Consider the following 25,492-nt stretch of genomic DNA (forward strand, 5'->3'; position numbering starts at 1 on the left):
AACCTGCGAAAACCTACTGAGTGAAAGCTAATGTCATGTTACATGCAAAATACAACATAGTTCATGAGATACATAGGATACACAAATATTACACAAGCAATTAAGATATAAAATATAACATGTATATATATACAAGCATTCAGTGATGCATATCACTTTGTCGCAGGTGCTGCTCAGTGTCATGTATACCTACTTGTTGTGAGGTGAAAAGTGCTTTGTGTAGCCTCCTCTTAAAAGATGCCAATGATGATGAGTTCCTAATTGAAAGGTTAAGATTATTCCATTCCCTACATGCAGTAACGGTAAATGATTTGTTGTAAATGACAGTTCGGTGATGAGGTATAACAAGATTGTGATTCCCTCTTGTGTTAGTCATATGGACAGTGTCAAGACTCCTGAATTCGCATGATAGGTAAGGAGGTGTTTTTGTGTTTAGAATTTGATATAGGAGAGAAAGAGTATGCAGCCGGCGTCGAGAGTCAAGTTTCAGCCATGACAGTTTGTTAATATAATCGGTTATATGGTCCGATAATTGTAAGTTAAATATGAATCTAATGTATCTGTTCATGGAACGTTGAAGCTTAAGACTAAGTTCTTGAGAAAGGTCCTGGTAGGCAATGTCAGAATAGTCAAATAAAGGTAATATTAAATTAGATACTAATTGCGCTTTAAGAGATGTAGGGATGACATATTTAAATTTTAATAGGGGATAAAGTGATTGATTAACAGATTTAGTGATTTTATTTACATGTGATGCCCAAGAGAGATTTTGATCAATAATTAATCCTAAGTTTCTGACTTCATCGCAAAAAGAAATTGGGGAATCGGCGATACGTAAATTTGGCAGTTTATCCCTCTGCACTCTCGCTAAAATTCTTGGGTAACCAATTAGTATTGCTTGAGATTTATTAGGATTTATGCATAGGAAGTTATTATTGCACCATTCTTGGAGGTATGCTAAGTCATCATTGATAGACATCAAGCTATTGCTTAAATTATTGACTGTGGAATGCAAATAGATTTGTAGATCGTCTGCATAGAGGTGATACTTGCAATTTAGTCCTGATGAGCAATCATTGATGTAAAGTGAGAATAGAAGTGGACCGAGGATGGAGCCTTGTGGGGCTCCTCTAGTAAGGTGGATCCAAGAGGATTCCAAATTATTAGCAATTACTTTCTGTTTCCGATCAGAGAGATAAGAAGTAATCCATTTAACAACAGAAGGAGAAAAACCCATGCAATGGATTTTAGCTGCAAGAATGTCTTTGTCTAACGAGTCAAAGGCTTTACTAAAGTCTAGCAGTACGAGTGCTGTGATCTCTTTCTTGTCCATGGAGCGTCGCATATCATCCGTTATTTTAACTAAAGCAGTGGTGGTACTATGTCCGTGCCGAAAGCCAGATTGATAATCATTGAGTATTTTATTTTGCTTAAGAAAGGTAGTGATTTGTTCGTGAACAAGTTTTTCTAGAGCCTTAGAAATGATTGAAAGAAAAGAAATTGGGCGAAAAGTTAATTGATCTTGAGTGTTTCCCTTTTTTGGTATGGGTTTAACTAGGGCAGATTTCCATTGAATGGGAAAATGATCTTGTGATAGTGACGAGTTGAAAATGTTGGTGAGGTATGTTAGAATTAATGGGAGTAATGATTTAATGAATTCAAGGGAAATACCATCTGAGCCTTGAGCTTTAGACTTGATGCACTTAAACGCAGAGTGTACTTGCATTTGAGTCACAGGTTTCCAAGTAAGCTTCTTAGTATGGTTATGTGTCGCGGCTGATTTGATGGAGTATGTTTGTATGACTCGCTCCTTGTCCTCATTTGGATTTACATTTGGTGGCTGTGAAAATGTTTGATTTAATCTATCAAGGGATACATTCGTTGGGCTGGGAATGTTCTTGCTTTTACCTATGCCGATTGAGTTAAGTTGCTTCCAGAGAATGGTTGGTGAATTTTTAGATTTAGTAGCAGTTTGAAAAAATTTAATTTTTGCATTCCTTACTAGCTGCTTCGTTTTATTTCTGAGACATTTGTACCTGTTGAATGCATTGATATCATTTGTTCTCTTAAAAATTCTAAAGGCTAAGTCTCGGGCTGACATTGATTGTTTAATTTCCGCATTCAACCAAGGTGCATTTGGTTTAGAGATACGTACCAATTTCTCCGGGGCAAATTTATCCAAAAGATACGTTAGAAGATTATTTAAAATTTCAACTTTGTCCTCAACCTTTTCAACGAATTCAATAGAGGACCATGGTAGTGTACATGCTTCACTAAGCAAATTATCGTTATTTATCTCTTTTAAGTTGCGATGAGGAATTATAGTCTGCTTTGCTTTCGGCATTTTAATAGCATAGTACGTCTGGAAGCGGAGATGAACGAAAAGGAGACGGTTAGCGCAGGTGAAGAGAAAGGAATTATCGCGGCCGAGTAAGAAGTGCCAAAAAATCCTTGTCCACGAAGCCGCCTCTGATCGATCGGCGTATTGTCCGGAGAAGCAAACACTGCAGCGCACTAAGGAGACAAAGATAAAGCTATCGAAAATTACCAATGTTACCATTGTGATGTGCGCGGGCGTAGACGTCTCGGACTTGGTTCCCTATGATCCCGCTCCATCTGCTACCACCACTATCACCACCCTCTTAATCTTATCCATCTTAGTCTTATCTCACTCCCGGGATCTCTATTTTTTTCAACTCTTCTTCAAACACAATTGCTCCGATTAATTCTGAACCTTTCTTTGCACAGTAGCCGCTCTTCTCGCCTTTATCTTCCACAAAGACCAAATTCCCAGCTAATATTCCAGAATGCAAATAATCCGTCACCACCCTCATATTTTCTGAAAATTTGCTACCAAAATTTCTATCGTCGATTCCCACATTCTTTCGTAAACCTTTCTTGAAACAATCTCGTTTCTCTCGCGCTCCCTTATCTCTTTTAAATCCATTCTTATTTGAGGCATTGCCCTGCCAATTTACCGGATGAATAATTTATCCAATGGATTCCATTTTTATTATCTGTGCAATCCTTCAAATATATTCTTTCTTTTCCCTAGCTTACTCTGCAATCTTTTTACTGTATTTGTTATAATATATCTCTAAAGTTGTCGCGAAAAATGTAAAGTAACACAATTTTAATTGAGATCGTTACTGGTCAGGGTTTTTATGGCCTTGGTCAAATAATCGCGATAAGTGGTTAATGTAATACGTGGAACTCTCTTCAGAAAGTATTTGATTGAATTATATCTGCATCTTGGCAACATATTCTCATATAACTCTATGGATTTTTTAATAAATCAATTGTTCTAAAGAAATCTATCTTTATTGCGAGTTAGATGGTGCAGAACTCATCACTCCGCCTGAGCGTTCTATGCAACTAATTAAGAAGGGAATTTGCTCCTGGGGCATATCCAAGTTGAGTTACGCTCAAGTTTTGCTTGACGTTAATTGGAACTTCAATCAGGGGTTTAATCCATCTTCCAGAACCTATTTTGATGGCTCCTGCTGAGATAGTATATGGAATTTCTCATTTAATTTGACGTGATGAAACTAAATCTGTGTTAAAATCTCATCTCTCAAATTTGATCTACGTAAAATACTGCAGCGTTGTTGCTTGAAAGTGAATTTATTTCAAAAAAGGGTGCAAAAAATTTGTCTTTGGACTAGATAAAAATGCTGAAGCTCATTTTTAGCCAACAGCCACTGCTATTTTACTCTGTTAGGATCTGTTTCTCAAACCTTATGAATATTATTCTTAGTTATCTCTCATATTATATTCAACTTCGCTGATTTAGTAACACTGGCAGCCTTAGCTTCACACATGTTAGGTTTCAGGTCATGTAAAATTTCAAATATTAAGGCCATTTTATCATATTTCTTATTGCCCGGTCCCTTCGACAGAAGGTAGACCTTAGGAACTCCTTGCATTTAAATCTTGGGAGTTATTGAGTCATCCATTCATTTTATTTCTAATCATTAGGTCACGGTATTAGAAAAATCTTCACTTCTTGGACGAACTTACTCGTACAATAACGACTTCATTGCAGACATATATTTTTACACTGAGATATTGTTTATTATTAATTCAAAATCTCATTTTGGTACGCTTTTTTACAATATATTAATGGAATCCTTCAGACTATCGTATTATCTTTACATAGATTAGTCCCAGGTATTTCATACATAAAGAGAGACGCATATTTTTTTTCGTATTCCGTTTCGAATAGTTTTTCCAGCCTGGTCTTTGGTCACGTGGATTTGTCTTTGGTTCTGAGAACGTTTATCTGGTCACTGCCATTTTCCGATATCGTCAGTAATGCTGGGTCCAATATACTTTTCATTATTTCCGTTAGTATGGTTTTTCCTAACATATCATTAACAGCACCCAACTGTTATCCAAAAATTATCCATATCCATAGGCGGATTTAGGAGGGGGGCACGTGCCCCGCCCCAAACACTTAAAAAATATACAAGATTTTTAATACGGTTATCATTACGTTTGTTTTATTGTGTGTACAAGGCATCAATCATTTAATTTGATATTAAACACTTTCATATCAAAATAAAGAGAATATGTTCCAAAGTAATTGTTATATTTTGTTTTAATCTCAAATATGGAAGGATCTGTGAGACCCTTGTGCCCCCTCCAGAAAAAATTCCTGGATCCACCCCCGTCCATATCCACGGTCTTCCGTTATAAACTCTGAGGCTGCGCGCTAGGCTTAGATTGCTTGTGCAATTAAGAATCCATGCTTTTCTTCGCTCTCGATGCCCCCTTTCCACTCAAACAACTTCCCCTCGCATTCAAACTGCAACGGTCGCTTTCGAAACTAAATGCCATTGACCGTTATCGCGGTGTTCTCCCGAAGTATCCTTTCCCCTTAAGAGGGACACCGAGAGCATCATATTAGAACCCCATATCTAAAACCTCCAAACCTGACAGGAACGATAAATTAGGAGAAATATTTTGCCGATCGGATAGATATGGGAATTCTTTTTCCCCCCGAACAATTATAGACTTCCATAAATGCTAGACGTAATTTCGTCAGAGTATTTCCTTTTTACGGGTATTGTCCTAACAGGCACCACCATACGCCTCTTGAGGCGGCTTGCAGGGTAAAATGTCGATGTAGAAGTAGCGGCCGATTTCTAAACTTCGTTATACATATCACTACAGTTTGACCCAGATAGTTTTTGTTCATGATTTGGTTATGCTCAAGTCAAAATCATTTTACGCCTGCAAATTTTTGTGGGCTTCCTGCATCAATTTTTCAGATTTTAATTGAGTTTCTAATGAAGACTATAGGAAAACTCTGCCTTCTTACGGAATCACGGCATAGCATCTCTCATACCTTTCTTATTTTCTCTCCCTTTTTATTCTAATCTGACCCTTTTAATGGAACCCCTACAGGGCCTTAGATGCGAGAGTTGCTGATCGTTAGAGCCGAGGAGTGTGGGCTTATCCTCCTCCAACGTAAGCCTTTATTCCCGCGAAAAATTACAGCTGTTCATGGGGCGGAGAGGAAACTCAATGGCGATATAGCAGCGCTGCCTGGCGGCCGGGCGGAAAACCACTTTTAAAGGTTTAAAAAAGGGAGCTTGGCGGAATCCCACTTCATTACGTTCTCCGCGGCCGTAAGAAAACACAGAACTGCGGGGAATACGGTGGGAATCGAAAGTAGGTCAAATGAAATATGAAACAGATTTTCGCGAGCAGGGAAATTTGGTTCCTTCCGCGAAACCATTTCGGGCATTCCGCGATCTAATCCAGGCAAGGATGTGGGTGGGATGGATGCGATGGAAACTCCTGCGAGTAGATCCGGTTATTTCTTTGGGATTGGGACTGTGCCTAATTTGAGTTATTTTTGTCAACGGGGTACTTCTTGCTCTCAGTTCTGTTCACGTATCACACTTTCCTAGAGTGTTAGTAAGTATGTAAAATTGTACTTAAAATTACTCTTAACCTTTACGTATGTGAATGCCTTAAAAAAAATTCGGGGTCTCTATATTTGCAAAGTAAACGTTCTCCTCTCATAATAAGTTACTATGCAATCCTTTTTTCGTGTTTATTATTGATTTAAAATCTTATTTTGGTACGCTATTTTACAATATATTAATGGCATCCATCAGACTACCGTATTATCTTTATGTAGATTAGTCCCAGGTATTTCATTTAATTCCTGGTCAAGATAATATTTTTTACATATCTTTTAGGCTACCTAACATTACTTCTACACCCAATTGTCCGTGTTCTTGTGCATGTATTCTCTCTCTTTGGTCCACCTCCTGTTTTAACTTACTTTTATTTTTCATGCATGCTTTCTCCAGTAGCACCGGCCGAGTTGTGTACATTTTTTTTAATAAGGATTATATATTGGAACTTAGGTCAGTGTATTGCATGGGGGTGAATTGATAATAATGTGTAGCGCTTCTTATCGATTTTGTAGAATATGCCAGTTTTGTCATCAATTAAGTAATTTTAAACTTTATATTTGACTGAGGTTTTACATAGTAAGTATATAAACGAATCGTTTTCTCTTCCTTCCTATTCCATTACTATCTCTTTTCACTTCGTCATACTCTCTCTCCCTCTTCATCCTTTTCTTAAGTTTCTTTAGCGTCGCATCTCAAGATATCCTTCTCCTGACCTTTCTGGTACCTTTTACCCCCTCCTCCCCTCCCCTCGCCTAAATCCCATTTAAAATTCCATTTGCAAGGGATATGGAACCTTCAAACAAATGAGAAAATAATTTGAAAGGCATTTAAATGTTTTTTATCGGACCCTTCCCCTAGTAGAACTCGTTCCCAAAACGCGAATCCTCCATTCTCTGTCTTTCTCATTCTTAACTCCCTCGTTCCTTCTCTCCTACGGTTTTCTCCCTCCTTCGGCAGATCGTGAAGATTCAATGGAGGTGCTTAAGTGCGAAAGGGTTTAGAATCTTTCACTGCACCCCCTTTTCCGTTTTCTCCTCCCTACTTAATCCTACAGCCCCATGCCCCCAACTCTTCCCCCCTTCACCCTTTCGCGTCACCAAGGGAGGAGTCGTAATGGGTGTCACCGAAGCGCGAATGTTCGATTCGAGTAATTAGTGAGTTTTTTTTCTCTTCACCGGATAAGAGACGCAATCATTGCTCCGTTGAAATGAAGGGATAAGAAGGGTTGTGATCTCTCCCCCTCCAGGGAACTGTCAGGGAGCAAAATCTCCCCAAGACTCTAAACCTCTCGATGACAAATTCTTCACTTCAATCCATTTATAATGGCCGGGCCATGCTCGCACGGGAGGGCGCTGCCGGAAGTTATTTCAGCGGGGTGGAACGGGTGCAGAACTACGAGAGACCGTTTTTATTCTTCGGTTTATTAGCTCATAAGATCAATTGCTGACGAGTTCACTTCGTATGTATTTTTTATGCTAAAGGGATGAAAAAATTCAGTGCATTTTTCCACAGCTTGCATTTATTCACCTCGACTGGTTTTGAGGGTTCATAACCGCCATTTTCAAGCGGCTATTCTTCTAGCAGAGCTTTTCTTGCAGTTGAGTACATACTCTTGTAGTACAGTTTATAAGAGCATGTTTATGAGGCTAATAGAGCAGTGATAAAATATTGGTGGAGTTGCCTCTTAAAAACGGCGTTGTAAACGCTCGAAACCAGTCGAAGTGGATAAAGATAAATGTGGAATATTACGAATTATTTTAGTCTATACGTCGTTTAACAGAATATTTTAAAATATTTTTACAACACAAACCTTACTCTGTCAAACAGAGGATATGTAACGAAAAATTAATAAAAAGGGTGAGCTCTACGGCCTCAAGATGAACTGGGAAATGAAATAACTCCAATGGCCGTAACGAGGGGAAGTCAAATACCGCAGTTGCTAAAACAATCCCCTGTTAATATGTTGAAAAATAATCCAATAACCCAATCCCCTCGTTACAGCCATTGGAGTTTTTCATTTCTCATATGTAAAGAAGCTTCGATGAAAATTTTTCAATCCCATATTTTTTTATTGGCTCCAAATTGTTCCGATTCATAAATTATACTTTACCTATTTCGGCTCACTCTAAATACAAATTCATAATTTTCCACTACCGTTCTTAGAGAGATAACAGATATTCTCCGTTTCTGACTTCAATTTTAGAAGTGAGTGCCTAAAGAATTAGTAATGCAATAGCAAATGTTTAATATTGAAAAAATTACAAATATGAAAACTCACGTTTATGAGATGACTTTTCTACTTGGGATTTTCATATACGCTAAATGTGAACGGCAAAATCTTTGTATCCAATATTTTATTTTGAGACCGTTATTTTTACTGCAAACTATAGTTGTGTATGTACGAAATATCTCAATAATTGGCTGTGCGGATTTTGCTACTGATTAAATATAGTTTCGTTTTATAGAAAATGTTTAAGAAGAGGAATAATTTCCCGGTATTTCTCTGGCATTTCTGTGCTTAAAATCCACTACTTCATTAACATTATGGTACTCAACGACGTATTACAAGCGATTTTCCTGATTATTTACTAGAGATTGTTATAGCAATTGCGGCATTTGACTTGAAATTGGGAATATACTACCGCCTCGAGAGATACTATCCAATAGAGTCCAATTTTAGGTCAAAATAATTAATATACATGGTATTATTTCAACGAAGAATCTCTCAGTAATTGTTTCTGTCAAGAAAAAATTCATCAAAGAGTAGTTTTACGAACAAAGATTTAGCGGCAAAGTTAATTATAAATTACTTTTTATCATCCTAGCATAAAAGTGGGGTCACGTCTAGCAAATAATAATTCTGCCTCACTGGTTTCAACAGCTAATTATACATTCTTTACTTAGTGGAAATATATTTTATATCATTACTATTTTGTAAATAATTAATTACTGTAGTAATGAGGCGAATGCAAATGCAAATTTTGGATGGTAATGATTCATTGCATATAATGATAGAGGCAACTTTGATATTCTTGTATTCTGCTAGTGGAAGCGACTGTTTTTGGTCCTAATTTATTCTCAATTTTTAATCACTACTTAAAACATGCGGGAAAGGTTGAAATTCTGTTGAAAACTATCATACGGAAAAATTTTATCAGCTCTAGGGATTATTTTCCCAAGAAATGTCACCTTTTCATGATAAAATACTATGAATCGCCTGTTTTCCAATAAAGGTTACTTTGGTGGAACACTGTTACTTTCCTGGAAAATTGTTTCCATAAGTTACGTTTTCTTTGAAGAATGGGAGTTAAAAGAATCCGTCAACCCCTATCGACCATCCTCCACTTCCTCTCAATTACAGCTTGCTTCATCTCGATTGCCCGGCTGTATCTCTCGATTCCGCATCCCTGGGTTGTCACACACGTCCAATCCGTCCGCCCCCCCGTGCGCGTTCGGCGCCCGGCAGTCGGGCTGACGTTCCCCCGTATTATACACCTCCCGCACGCGATCCGTTCCTCAACTGTTCCTGTCGCCTATCTCGCCCGAAACATGCCAACGGTCCTGTGGTCCCGTTTTCACGACCACTTCCGATCATTCTCTCTTTTTTTTCTTGCCATATCCACCTCCTCCTGCTTTCATCCCTCCCTTACCTGCCTCCCCATCCGTGGCCTCTCGGTTGTCAGAACCACTGTCCACTCGAAAAACGACGAGGGTTGAATACAAATAAGGTTTCAATGGCTTCCGAACCTATCTCCACAGCTCCCCAACCCCACGTCAAGTCCGATACGCAGTCAATTATCGTGTGTTCTTTTCCTTTTGCCTCGAAAGCGATGACCCAGCGATCATGTGACGATGGTTGACAAGGATCTGGTGGTGATTCAATCCTACTTTGGGGAGGGAAGGAAAGCTTTGCGTAGGTTCATTGATTTTCTGAGACCTCTCCTCAGTGTTCACATTTTCGGGAAAACTTGATAGTATTACACCCCCTTAATTGATGTTTCACTGATCACGATTCTAAAACCAATGAAATAGTTTGGGAAGGGAAGTAAATTCCTGGGAATTGAAGGTTCTTGTAGACACATATTTTAATATGGTGAATGTGTCAAAATGGTAAAATGAAAATAGACCTTCATCAAACCGTCATCACATCGTCGGCCTCGGTGGTGGCGGCAATGAGTCCTTGTTAATCACACCTATGGTCACGGGTTCGAGTCCCTATTCTGGACATAGATGTGCATGATCGTCAATTTTTATTCGTTGGAAACCCCGATGCAAAAGCTTCTATGCTGTTTTCGGGGGTAATTGAGATAAATTAAACGGCCAGTATTGCAAATACTTCTTAGGCACAAATGCGATATTATTGCATAATTTAACAAATCACAGGTTTTCATATTTATAACATAAAATATGTGTATTTCTTTAAATAATTGATTAAAATTATATTCAGAATGTATTTGAACAATTCCGCATGACGACATAATTGGAAACAGCTCTTTTTCTATTGCATGCTCTTAAATCTTATGCTATATTTAAGATTAATGTGGTAATTGTACCAGACAATAAGTTATAATTCTCCTTGACAACTAACATAATCATGAATTGGGGCTGTTAACTGCGTCAGACATGGATTATTTCGTTATGCTATTGACTTCTCTGTAGAGTCAGATGCGCACCTTGGCTAAGGATTAGAACCGGTAATTGATCCCTTGATTTCGCGGAAATTTGATTTAGCCATCTACCCATCTGCTCGCATCCCCTTATCAAGCCCATTCAATCCCTTTTACCTTGTACCATACACTGAATAATCGGTGATAAATGCCATTCATGACAGCCTAAATCCCTGACTATCGAACTACTCGCATAGGTACCAAGCCAATCCGCGGCAATTGCTAGGCCAATACATGTTCCGAACTAGATACCTCCTTTTCTATAATGCATCGTAATCCTACATGAGTACTCCTTCGGAGTGGTGGTGTCCTTCAACGCGATCGTTCAATCCACTACGTCAACTGGATTCCCGCATGCAAGAAGATCGGATTCGGCTGATTGAATTCTCAATTCCTAGCTCCTCTCTTGGTTGATAGGTAGATACAAACTTTGAACAGTGGGAATGGCACTAGACTTAGATTAAAAAAATACAAAGCCTGGTCATGAATAAATGGATTCACGTTCCTCCCGCCGGGACAGTATTTCTCACCATGGAATAAAATAGTGTATATAATTGTCTCCTTTACATTACCTTAAGAAGGTAATGTTAGAAATTCCTCTATACAATTTGATCCTAGAATTTTATTCATTTTGCATGATTAAACTTCAGCGAAGCAGAAAAAAGGTTTAATTTGGTTTTTTCCACATTTTTACATATATTTCAGAATCATGCATTCGTAGTAAAGGAACATCATTCAAGATGGTGGCTGGGTGTTTTGCATTTTTTCACAATACTATAGGCTCCACTGAATAACACGCCCACTGAAATAGGTAAACCACCTTTAATGCTAAAATACTTAATTAATGCCTTTCTTTATTTTCAACGAAAATTTCATTATTTGAATCGATAAACTCCCAGAAATTTGACTGTATTTTCTGTTCTATATGCACATTTCAAATCCTAAACTAAAATGGACCTTCTGGTAAACATATTTATTGACTTAAATAACTTGGTAAAATATTCAACCATTGCCGAACTTTCATTCAAGCATGCTCAGGAACCCGTTTTTGATATCTCTTTGCGCTCTTTAGCTCGTATAGCTCTCTCAACTAATGAGATAAGTCCCTCCCCTTGCTTCGTAGCTCGACTGTCTTCTCATATTCCTGTCAGCCCAAACGTCGAAAGACTCATGAGGTGGTTAATCTCCCGTCATCTGCGAGGCCCTCGCTACTCACGAATTTACTGAAACTAGTGAGATTAACATTCCCGCCGTATTTTCATAATAGATTGCCAGCTGAATATCCTCAAATCATTTTGATGATGAAATATGCTGGGTGGTTTCTAGAGTGACTTAATGGGGCATACTCTCCATGGTGAATCAAAGAGGCAAGTGGTAGGAAGGTACAAAGAAGAAGGTGAAGAATAGAGTAATACTGTTTTTATTAATGAGTAAATTACATTTTTCAGTTGCTCACATTGTTGCTTCCGACTCTATGCTCAAGGGATTTCTTTATCAAGTTTACATAATGAAATTTTATTTCTCTAAATTAATCTTTCTCGTCACATTTAATTAAGTCTAACTATTCAATTTTTCGTTAATATATCTGAAGAGTGGAGAATTCATGGGGTAAAAGTGATATTTTTCTCAACAGAGGTAGGTAAAGTTAATTGTTAGAAGAAATACACAAAAACTTGGTTGCCAAGTGATACGAGTGAATCTCTGTCCTGTGCTGACACCCAGTGAAAAATCAAATGCATTGCTAAACATCTAATTGATCTCGTTTTTTTTTCTTTGCCTAATTTCTGTTCCTAATTCGGTTCAGGAAAAAGAAATCACTTGCACCCCTTGGCTTCTCGCCCACTCATATGACCTAAGCCGGCCGAAAGATACTTCTCTCAATTAGGATAGCTTGTTTGATGTTGTTTTCTTGAACCTCCGATTTCTTGTGAACTCCAATAATTCATCCAAGAAAAAATCTTGACAAAAATATAGAAATCGTCAATAATATTAAAGAAGAAGAATTTATCAATAAAAACAATGCACGTACCACAAAGTAGGATATGCATGTAAAAGGTGGTCTACTTTTTATTTTCAATTCTAAAATTTTGCCATTAACCAGCATAACATTGGTAAGGTAAGCATTGGAATTCAAATGCCACCGATTTAGATAGAAGTCATTGAGGCAATATTAACAATTTTTGTACGAACAGAGTTTTATTTTGTTTGATGTAAAAGTTAATTTCAGGCATGACGCTATGGTATTTATTCATTGTGGAAATAAAAAAACCTTACTTTTTGATGGCCCAATTTAAAGTTATGTATTCACGACTCGGGTTAAATGAAATGATAACATCTTTAAGGATATTACTTTAAGAAAGGATATTAAAGATGGTGCGAAAGGTGATTAAGGTGCGAAATTAAGGATATTACTTTAATATAGCACTACGTGATTTTTTCCCGGATCGTGGATAAATAATTCAATTGTTGCTATTACTAAGTGTGATTTTTTACGCTCGTTAAATAAATGAAAAAAATTAATCACCTTTTCAATAACAGATTTCATGTACCAATAACCTCTTCCTTGGAAATAGAACTACGCTGCTTGGAACTACAGGAGTAGAGCTTGAGATTTCGGAGGGAAATTAATGCATACCCATATTTTTGGCCTTCTAATCCTTTTCAATCGCGTTTTTAACTTTTTTTTCGCACATGAAAACGACCAAGATCGGCACCTCAGCCCAGCCCACCTCAGCAGTTTCCAAGGTTACACGTTTGATTATGCTGCCGCGTTGTGATTTTCACTTCCCAAACCGTTGAAACATTTAAGCGTGTCGGAGTGGAGGTTTCAGGCTCAATTTTGGCACGCGGGAGCGGGAGGCTGGGATGAAAGTATCAACAACGGGCGTCGCGGCTGAATTAGTAATGGGTGGCATTTCGACGAAGCGAATAGCTACTACGCCACCAAGCGACGGAGAAACAATGAATCTCAAATGAAGGAGCATGCATGGTCAGACGAAGGAGTTGTTGCAAATAACTTATTTTCCTTCCTGGTACTCTTCTTATAATTTGCGCACCACTTTCCCCTTCTCGTGCACATTAAAACCTCGAAAAGGTCTCTGCGTTATTGCATCCCGCATTCTCCGTTTTTCCCTCTTTTGATTAAATAAAAGAAGAAAGTCGTCCGCCGGTTTGGCTGGTTCCCCAGAGATTTTTCTTAAAACCATCCCTTAAGAGCGATTTCCGAAATTTGAACTTCTTCCTCTCAAAATAATGAGTCTAAAATACAAACGAAATTCATCACTAAATGTGTCAAATTTACATGAATACACGAACGTAATTTCATTCAGTTTTATGTATTTCGTGTAACAACTCACGTAAGTGTAGAGTCTGCAAATACTACGAGGCATATTCATAAAGTACCTAAGGGCCGTTTGGTCACAGGACAAAATACTCATATAAAACACATTTATTGGCACTCGAAGTTGGCTTTAAACCTAATTCTTTTCTCTACATAATCACCGTTCAATTCTAAGCATGTTTCGTACCGCTGCACCAGCTTCTTTTACCCCTCTGCAAAGCAGTTCGCCGCCTAGGCGCGCGTGGGAGTTGAACCAATTGGACTAAACCATAGGGTAACACTGCTGCCAAAACTAATAAGGAAATACAAGATTTTCGTTGGGAACTCTATGACCTCCCAACGCTAAGTCCTGGCCCTACACCTAGCGACTACTTCCTCTTCTTGTACTTGAAACAGCGGCTTGGTGGACAACATTTCGAAACCAACGAGGAACTCAATGGTGTTGTCAATTGGTTCAACACTCAGACAGCGAGCTTCTATGCAAAGGGGTTAAAGAGATTGCTGTAGCAGGACGAAAAATGATTTGAAGTGAACAGCGATTATGTAGAGAAGTGAATTAGGTTTCTATCTAGCTACAAGTGCCAATAAAAGGTGTTTCATATGAGTATATTTTTTTCTGTGACCAAACTTACTTTATGAATTTGCCTCGGATATTATAAAAAATTCTCATCAAAAGCAAATGATTCGTCTCTTTTATACGGCACATAACATTACGGTGTCATTCCCTTTTGCTCTAATAATGGGCTGTTTTTGTCAGAGCAACCAAAAGTTAATATGGTATCAAAATTATTTCCGTGAAAATACCTTGAGTGAATGCATATCCATTGCGTTGTCAACGCTTATGCCAAGCTTATACTTTCTAGCATCCATATTTTGCTGAGAGTGAGATAAGAGTTTTTAAATCTTATTCTAATTTTTTTATTTATAACCCTCTCTTAATTCCGGTTAAAATTCCGTTGACAATAATACTGTGTACCTCGTGATTAAATTCATCCGAATGTCATATTTATATCACTTACAGTATTAAATAAGCTTTAAATTCCTCTGTAGTGGTTACTATGCACCAGTCAACGACCTCACTTAGGTATCAAGAACTTCGATTGTATTTTTTGGCCTACAGATGCGTGTAGTATAAATTTTAATTCCAGCGCTAAAACCCTACCAACGCACAGTGGGCTAGAATCGAAAAAAGCTGGCCAAAACCTCAAAATCGATTTTTTTGAGCTAGGAAGTTGAAACTTCGCATACACATTCTCAAATAAATTGTGCATAACTACCCAGATTATTTTGGTCCTGTGTTTTCACTTTAACAATATATGTGAGGTGAAAGTTGAGCAAATTTAGCGAAAAACGACCACCCTCGATTTTTTCTGAAAATTGCCGACTTTATCCTCGTGCAGTGGTTTTATAAATAGTTTTATCGACAAAACGGTTATACCATCCTAATTGACACTTCTTATTCTTTCATTTGAAGGGTTTTTAAAGATTTTGTTTCATCAATAACCATAGATACATAACAAAATGGCGGAGCCTGTTTTCAACCCATTTTTTCACATAAACGTAGAAAAAAAGTAGACATTGTCACCGGCTTACACTAAGTAACTTATATCATGTCGTTCTTTGAAGCTTCTATATTGTGAATCTAAAGTCAAACCTTGCACCAATTTGCAACCCCGAATTTTAAATAGTTTTTTCGAACGCACGGACGACTCCGGTTCTGGCCGGTGGCGGCGGAGAGTACGGCGACGCGGCAAGCGGGGTGATGCAATATGGTCTCATTCACTTTTATGTGTGGATAACAGATATATTAGTGACAGAAAATAATCACCAGAAAATAAAATTTATAAATATTGCTACGAATGACTCTCATTATGCAATCGCTGGGCACTGCAAGAGGTGCACTGAAAGGTTTCCTTCTTTGAGTGCATTCCATGGAAAATGGACTTAAATCGCGTGCTTAAAGTGTGGAAACGGACTCTTTTACTAACTAATAAACGTTTTAACAATAACAGATAATATATTCCTTAAACGTGATTGAAAATGGCTCAATACAGTACTTGATTTTGCCGAATTTTTCCAAATCAAGTACTGTCTTGGTGCTTGAAGAGTTCATTATTCTTATCCAGTAAGGTTATTTAATTTATATTCTTGATTTAAAGCAATTAATAACTATTCCTTATGCAGCACAATTTACATATTGCTCTAGTTTAGTCAGTGCAGATGGACGTCAATTCATTTTTTCAGGGTTGTATCGAGAGAACGACTAGGAGGAAAACGAATGCAAAAGGAAGATACAGTGACCATCCTCGGAGGCAAGAACTCTTGCCAAGTGGATAAAATGCAACCCCGAGTATTATGTTATGTCAGATTAAGAGGCCCTCTCACTAATTAATTGTGTCCATGCAGCTCACAAAATTTCGGTGCAAGGGTCTTCGAAAATCTGAAATGCCAGGGATATAATATTAACCCAAGCGATGAGAGAGTGACGCGAGTATATGACTTCATTTACCCGAGTGAAATTATTGTAGCAGAGGTTATATAAGAAGTTTCCAAAAATGGTTCTGCATCTTACTGCGACTCGAATCTTAACGTACATTTCCACAGATCCAAGTTTCGCGTCGCATATAAAGTGCACTTAAATTTGCAAACACGGCTTTGGCAGCAGTTAGGACATGCGCAATATAATCACACGTGGGAACGAGGGCCTATGTCTCATGAATTATTGCTCGTGAGCACCTTTGTGCCTTCTTGTTTAGGTAAAAAATGCTGTTCCTTAGGCCAAGCATGAAACAGGCACGAGTATTCAAAAGTCATCACAATTATTCTAGATTTCCTCTCCAAATAATTTAATTTTCTCTCTCTCACACTGACGCTTTAAATACAATTATGGTATGCCACCAACCGTACATAAGGTCTTCATTCAAGGAGCTGACATTGCAAAAGAGTCCATTCTTAATTGCGACAACTGACAGGGGAAGCGATATAGGCACGGTATAAGGACGTGAGAAAGTTCCGTGAACGGTTGACTAGAAAAATGACACGAGTGGCCACAAATAGGGATTTATTCCGAAGACAACTCCTAATGTCATAACTGATAATGACAAAAATTACGCCGATTAAACTGGAAGAAACACACAGCTTGCCGAAAAATGTAATGGATCTGTTTTTGAAAAAGGAAAACAATGCTTTAGCTCAGACAGTGAAAGTGATAAAAACTCGTCAGATATTGAATGAAAAACAGTAACCTTTTATTGCTGACAGTGATAATTGCAGTATGTTAGTTGGGAAAAGTGTAAATTGTGTTGCTTTTGTTTAAGTTATGTTTGTATGGTAAAATATTTCTGAAAGATAACCATTTTGTCAACAGCGCAGTTTAATAAGAATAATGACGTTGATATATAGGTAAGAGATTTAAATCAATACTTTAAATTGAGCATAAGGCATACATTAAAATGAACTGTATTTCTTAGAAAGAATACATTATTTGATGTGAGCAATATGCCTTCCGAAACTTTTAAAGCTAGCAGGAGTTCAGACCAAAAACAAGTTCGAAGGGCTCGGCACTACAACAATACTATAAAACGACCGTTGTCAGAAGGCCTATAAATATATATATATAAATATGTATAAATATAAATATGTATGGCAGGTTAGGAATTGGAGGCTATGGGTCATCGAGGGCTCTTGCCTAGATATAGAGCTTGTTTGTTAATAAATGAGTCCGTTTCCCCACTTTAAGCACGCGATTTAAGTCCATTTTCCATGGAATGCACTCAAAGAAGGAAACCTTTCAGTGCACCTCTTGCAGTGCCCAGCGATTGCATAATGAGAGTCATTCGTAGCAATATTTATAAATTTTATTTTCTGGTGATTATTTTCTGTCACTAATATATCTGTTATCCACACATAAAAGTGAATGAGACCATATTGCATCACCCCGCTTGCCGCGTCGCCGTACTCTCCGCCGCCACCGGCCAGAACCGGAGTCGTCCGTGCGTTCGAAAAAACTATTTAAAATTCGGGGTTGCAAATTGGTGCAAGGTTTGACTTTAGATTCACAATATAGAAGCTTCAAAGAACGACATGATATAAGTTACTTAGTGTAAGCCGGTGACAATGTCTACTTTTTTTCTACGTTTATGTGAAAAAATGGGTTGAAAACAGGCTCCGCCATTTTGTTATGTATCTATGGTTATTGATGAAACAAAATCTTTAAAAACCCTTCAAATGAAAGAATAAGAAGTGTCAATTAGGATGGTATAACTGTTTTGTCGATAAAACTATTTATAAAACCACTGCACGAGGATAAAGTCGGCAATTTTCAGAAAAAATCGAGGGTGGTCGTTTTTCGCTAAATTTGCTCAACTTTCACCTCACATATATTGTTAAAGTGAAAACACAGGACCAAAATAATCTGGGTAGTTATGCACAATTTATTTGAGAATGTGTATGCGAAGTTTCAACTTCCTAGCTCAAAAAAATCGATTTTGAGGTTTTGGCCAGCTTTTTTCGATTCTAGCCCACTGTGCAACGTTTCCTTTCTAAACATGCTAATATAACACTTAAGTCTTTTATCGTTATTGAGCCGTTCGTTATTAGAACGGGTAAGTATGTGATCAAGAACCTTCACGAAATTAACCCAGTTCGCATGGAGGAATGCGAATGGAGACGAAATGGAATACAGTAATTCCGTATTTTCCCTAGTTATGTCGCGTCGTGGGCTTTCACAGTTTGTTTTCCGGGCTAAGACAGTGACTAAGGATATTAAAGTTATTAAATACTTTTGCTATTGGTCGCTTACTACAAATATCCAGCCGAATTTTTCTCGTTTTTATCTCTTCTAATTACGGCACAACAAATAAAAAGAAGCATCAAGGTTGATCTGATAGAGAGATTTCTTTAACCCTTCAGTAATCGCGTGAGATAAAGTCACTGAAGTACTCCCGTTGGGTTTTATTGACCCAGAATTTGTAAGTACCTTTAATTAAATAATGGTCAAGTGATTGGAATTATATCTGGGTTTTGGTAATAAGAAACTGAGACAATTTAAAGTCTTTTATATGTTTTTCAATGAGACACAATGCTCTAATAGGGCGACAAAAAAAGAGACAAAGTATCGAGGCACCGCAGAAAGCTTCGCAAATGTTATGTTGTATCACTAACGCTCACGACGGGTCCTAGAGCGGTATTTTTTCAAAACGCAAACACTCGAGTTTGTACAAAACGATAAATTATGATGATATAATGCATAATTCCTTTATCCGGGCACAAAAATGGCATTGTAATAAAGAGAAAAATACGTGATTAGATTACGCAGTACGAAAATTGCTAAAATATTTAACTGTAAAGAAGTGTTATTTATTCGAAACCTCTCGGGTCATATAAACCCGACGCGACTACTTAAAGGCTAACCGCAACAGAAAATATCGGCAATTTTTCAATAAAATGCTTCAATGGTTGAAAATTTCCATCCCCTTCACCAAATATTAGACGCAATACCTAAACTTCCCAAATTGCGTTGAGGTTGAGAGTGCACCTCAACACATTATTCTTCACTCAACCGGCGACGCGTCTCGGTGAAAGGGAATGTGAGTGTGGAACGATTAAACATAATTAATTTGGCCTCCCACCCCCAGCAAAAGTCTGCAGGGGGGTGAAGGTCCTTTTAGCTGGGGTTCACGGGGAAAGAGAAAGGGTAAAGGGTTTTTTTTTTCGGGGGTGGGCGATAATAATTTTTCTTTGTGCCCGTCTAATGAGCTGAAATTCCTCGGCGACCCTTCCGCAGCGTTCCTTGGACGTGTGATGAACGAGGGCGGGGGTAGATAGGAGGGCCGCTGCGTCTTAATAAAGTCCAGGCGAGGGGATGATTTTTCTTCGTGAATGAGGTGTTAAGCGGCTACACACACACACACTCTCTCTCCCTGGCGGCGAAAGAGAATGGGTTTAAGGGGACTGAATGAGTGAAAGAAAGCCTCCATTTGGTCAGAACTCAAAAGACGGGAGAAAGGGAGAGTAAACAGAAAACTCTTCGCCTTTGCGTCCATGGAACATTCTTCTCTTTTCGTATTTTGTGCGTTTCCTCAGCGCGTGATACATCAAGAGTAGATACAAAGCCATTGCCGAGGCGTGACGTTGGGTCATTACCCTCCGGAAAACCTTGGGGTTTCGTTCGATTTATTTCGACCGGGATAAGGATCTCCAGGGTCTTGCAGTACAATTTCCCGTCCTTTTTCTATAAGTGTGTTCCATTGTATGCCGATTGTGAGTCACGGAGGTTCTTCTATCTTATGGTCAAAATACTCAACATTATTTGATTCCATTGTTGGGCTAGAAAATTTTATTCCGAGAGAAAATAAAATTTTCTTTCGAGATTCATCTGTAAGAGTAATTCCGTAAAAAATCATTTTAAAGTACCTATGTGCAAAGTATTCCATGAATGTAAAGGCACCTCTAAGTCTCCAGAAAATTCAGTTTGCTGACGAATGTAAATGACACTGTGTTTGCTGGCCTCGGCGGAGGTAAGCCAAAGTCTGCCAAATCGAAGTTCCCGGGTTCGAGACACACGTGGGTTTCCAAGGCATAATAATAATTTCGTCTATATTTTTCAAGCGAATTTAGGATAACATTGCCCTCTCTTACAATTAACTTGATTAACAATCACAAACATCCATGCCCTGGATGGCATTCAATCCACCCAGGCGGGATGCGAACCCGCGACCTCTAGGTTAGCAGTCGGGGACTTTACCCATAAGTGGTATTAAGAATGGCTGTATGTATCATATAAAATATTAGTCATTGGGATAAGTTGTTACCATTTATGAAATTATTGTTATTATTATTATTAAACTTAAACTCTTTAATAATCATTGGTTAGTCAAAAGTTATACTCTGCTACTCAGGTGGAACGTACAGGTGGAAAAAGTACTAATTGGTTTTCTTCAAAAAATATGTATTCTTTCCACTAAATCTCGATTTTTTTAACTATCACATAATTTTATTATTTCACAGTAACTTTTTATCGCAAAAATATACCCATGAAAAGGGATAGAAAACATTATTTTGAGGGAAAGGAATTTTTCCTCAGAGATTCAACCTTGAGAAGATTTTTCATTTATTTTTAAGAACTTATGATCAAAGAATTAGACCGTAAAACGTATTCAATGAATCTACAAGCACCTCAAAAACGTGTGCAAATGATCATTAGCTGGTTATGATTAATAAATACTTACGGTCTTTAATAATCACTTTATAACTTCATAAATATCCATATTCGAAAGGATATAGCCATATAACCATTAACCATATAAATTATCTTTTTGTATTACGGAACTTTTAATTAATGGAGTTTATTGCTATTAATCCGTAATCTACAATTATTATTCTGGTATACACTTCAAAGTTCACTAAATATCTTATTAGAAACAGCAGCTACTTTGTTATCTAAATTAAATATCAACCCTGTATCTTTTTCGGGGCGAAAATTTAATTATTGGGGCCGATTGAGTAGCTCAGAGCTAAGGTTTATAAAATTTAACAGCAACGAATTATTTATGACTTAAGGCATTAAGCAAGGGTAATCCATTCCAATTTAATTTATTTATACTTCAGAGCCAAAAATTTATCCTTAGTCATTGTTATCTGTCTCAGACAGAATATTTAGGTAATATTTGAGCTGAAAATTTCACAATTACCTTTTGGTATTATGAAACTTTTAATTAATGGAATTCATTGTTATGATTCTGAAATCTAACATAATTATTCTGGAATTCACTTCACATTGATGCATTAATTTTTCAAGTTCACAATCCTTTATAAACAATTTATTATTTTTAGTCGTAGTAGTCAAGAGAACGGAGTTCCTAGTGGCTAACCCTAAAAATCATGTTAATGATAACTTCAGGCTTAACTTAGTGAAACCTTTCCATGATGGAAAATATAAGAAAAAACTTTGCAACGTTCAATAATACTATTCAAATATTATATTTAACATATAATATTTAATATAATACAAAACATTAAATAAAGCACGACCCACGTTTCATAACTTAGTTGCATCTTCAGGTGCATCTATCATGCTTGCATTTCATTTTAAAGAGGCGCCGGTTTTTATATGTGTACGTTCTAAGGTATTTCTCCAAGATTCAAGTGTCTGTTGTTAAAAAAAATTTTAAGGATGCTTTGCGATGTTTGACCAATAATTTGCTTTTGCCTTACTGGCTTGCACAATTCCATCATCAACATCATCACCATCCGCCAAATCCCTCAACTCCCAACCCACCTCACTCTCTCCCGAAAATTATATGTCTTTACTGTCGCACCCGACATAATGTAAAAGGAGATGCATGCATGACAGATGCATTCGAACATGTGCGGATTCAGGGAGGGGGCACGTATTCTTCCGTAGTCCCCCAACCCCTACCCTCCCCAGAAGCTTAAAAAAATAGACAAGATTATTAATACGCTTCGGTATCATTACTGTAGTTTTGTTTTGTGTTGCATAGTATGGAGATGAAAAATGTATTACGTAAAGTAATTTTTGCAAGTTTTTCTTAATCCCAAATATGAGAGGACCGTTTTGAGACCCCTCCCTAGAAATAAATGCTGGATCCGCCCTTGCATCTGAAAGTGTAACGACGTTATGAAATCCGAGTCGTGCTTTTTCAAAGTTATAGGTGAAACTTAAAAAAGATTATTCTTTTATTTTTCCTCAAAATTACGCTGGAGGGTATGCGTATAACTTGTTATTGCAATTTGCATACACCGATACTGTGTCTTAGGGACGTAAAACCCGTTGTGTACCGACGCACTATCTTCGTCGAGGCTCCTCCACAATGCTTCGCTCGTGTAATCGTGGTCATGATCTTGAAACCAAAGGTCAATTGGAGGGCAGGCGAGGATGAAAAGCCGTTTAGTATTCCCCTTAACCGTTTCAAAGGAACGGAGTGGAACGCCTGACAGCCATTCACTCGCTCAATGGCACTCAAATTTCAAATGCCCTTAATGGCTCATACACCTCATATATCGCGTTACTGCGCCGCCCGACTTTGAGTCGTCCCCAATGGCCGCCATACAAAGCCCTCCTCCCTCAATGAGTTTCCAGCCCCTCAAAGGCGACGGAAGGAGAAGCCGATCCCTCAGCGAGAGGACCAGCAGCGGGTGCCTAAATTACCTTGTTCAAACATTTTTACGGCCTCTGGTCAACTATTGAGCTCTCGTCGGAAGGAGCTGTCATGCTCGAAGCGAGGCACTTGTGTGAAGGTGGTAAGACCAGACAGGACATTGATGTATCAACTTCATGCCGTGGAGTATTTCACTTGTCATCAGAGGTGGATCCGGGGATAATTTTCTGGAGGAAGTACCGGAAAGCATTTGTGATTGGGAAAATTTTCCTCGGTTATATGATAAAATATTCAACCGATTCCAAGATGGAATATTGTATAAAAGTTAACAATGGATTTTTTAAGCATCAAAATTTAACGACAATGGGAAACAGCACTTAATCTCACATATTGACATTAAATATCTAAGGCAAGGCGTTAGTTTCGAAATGAACCAGGACTCTGAAACGGAGTGGTGGTGAGATAGAATGATTTTAGGATTCAAAGCCCTTTTTGGCATCAATATGAAATAATGAAAATGCGCATAAATCGAAAAAAAAATATTTTTATGAAACGGTAGGAGGGTATTTATTTTGAGGAAAAATAATACCTACACATAAATTCTGATCAAAATTTTAGAAGGTACGGTAAAACTTTTGATGATTTGCGGTGTAAAAGTCGTTTTTTCAGTTGAAGTTCTCTTTGACAACTTTCTGATCCCAGTAATTTTCAACTTCCCGAAAGATAAACTTCTCCCTTAATTAAATTCGCTGCATCATCTGCATGCTGCTGGGTTTCATATTCTCATATTATTATTAACCTCAGTAATAATTTTTTTCTTGGATTTGGGAGTGGGAATCACCCCTTCACCAACCTTGGATTAACTAATACGTATTATATTGCACAAACCGAGTATATATGTGGGCACTTTTCAAATAAGCACCATGCTTCTTTCGGACATATTGAAATAACGAAAAAAATGCGCATACGACTCGCTTTTTTTCTCTTCATCTTTCGTCATTGTCGTTCTGGTCAAAAGTTCGTGAATTCCGTATGATGGAATGTTGCCAAAACTTATTCCAATATTGCCTTTCAATACTTTCAAATAATTTCTTTGGCGAAAAGCTGACGTTGGAATGATAATATTCGTTCACGTTCTACCCCTTCTCCTTCGAGTGTTAGGCCTTCGCCCCGCGCTTGACCGCTCATCAAATATTGATATTTCGTTATGAATTATGTAAAGTTCGACATCTCATGAAACCCAATTGTTCGCGCCCAGTGGCCCTCGGCAGACGAACAGTTCGGGTACGTCATTGGTCCTTGCCCTACCAATTACTAAGCTCTCAACTTGCCATAACATTTGTATTGATGATATGTATTCAAACTCCGCTGGTTAATTGAGGTGAAATGCAATGACGATAATATAATTTACAGATATTATGTCTCAATAGAAGTGTATTATTCTTGAGAACATTTGGTAATAAATAGTTTTATTAAACGGTATCCATTGCGAGACCATCTTTTTTATTGAAATCAAGGTACCAATAAAATAATTATCATTTTGCCGACGTTTTGAGCATTCATTTTCACGTCTTCAGTGCTTGAAAATTTGTATCAACAAAAATATACATTTCAAACTAATTGAAATCTTAGCCAAAATTGATTTGAACTTAAAATGCTCAAATATGAATAGAAAATTGCTTTATTCAAAGGATTTTAAACACTGATTTTATTCACTTTTAAAAGTACTGACTGATTTAAATTTAGTTAAGAATCAAATAACTGTATAAGAAAACTTTTAGCTGAAATCTATATTCTATAAAGCCTCATAATATTTTCGGACTAAAATAAGAAAAAGTCCATTAAGTTTTATTTTTGCTCTGCTGGAGATTATACTCGAATATGATAAATGAATCATTTTTGGCTATAGTATATTTCTGAGAGAGGCAATTACCATTAATTACCATGAAAGGCTTTCCTAATTACCATTGAAGGCTTCTTCCAGTTTTGATCGAATGTGGCGGGGTGTATGTCAATCAGTTGCGTTAAGGATTTTAGTTCAGTCTCACTTCTTATTTTATTCATTTTGCATGACCAGAATAATAATAACGATAAACGATTGGCAGTCATGTTTTATTTTAATACTTTTAGATTTCCTCCTCTGTTTACAGTTCAGCGTCAATGTCACATAGTCCATGATTTGGACTGCCAACCATGCAGTAGGTTAGGGATGAGTCGATTCCTATTTTATTTTTTCGATTACGATTCAGTTTCCGATTTTTTAAATCGATTCCCGATCCTCGGTCCCGATTCCATCGATTCTTATTCATACTAACAGGAGGGATATTGATTTGTCAGTAGCGTTACTGTCATTAAAGTGTCAATGGAATAAAATAAAATTGACAATTAATTGACTTAAGAAGTATATTTATTAAAAATAGTGCATTAGTGTTA

Source organism: Ischnura elegans, chromosome 3 (assembly GCF_921293095.1).
Source record: "Ischnura elegans chromosome 3, ioIscEleg1.1, whole genome shotgun sequence".
NCBI classification, from domain to species: Eukaryota; Metazoa; Arthropoda; class Insecta; order Odonata; family Coenagrionidae; genus Ischnura; species Ischnura elegans.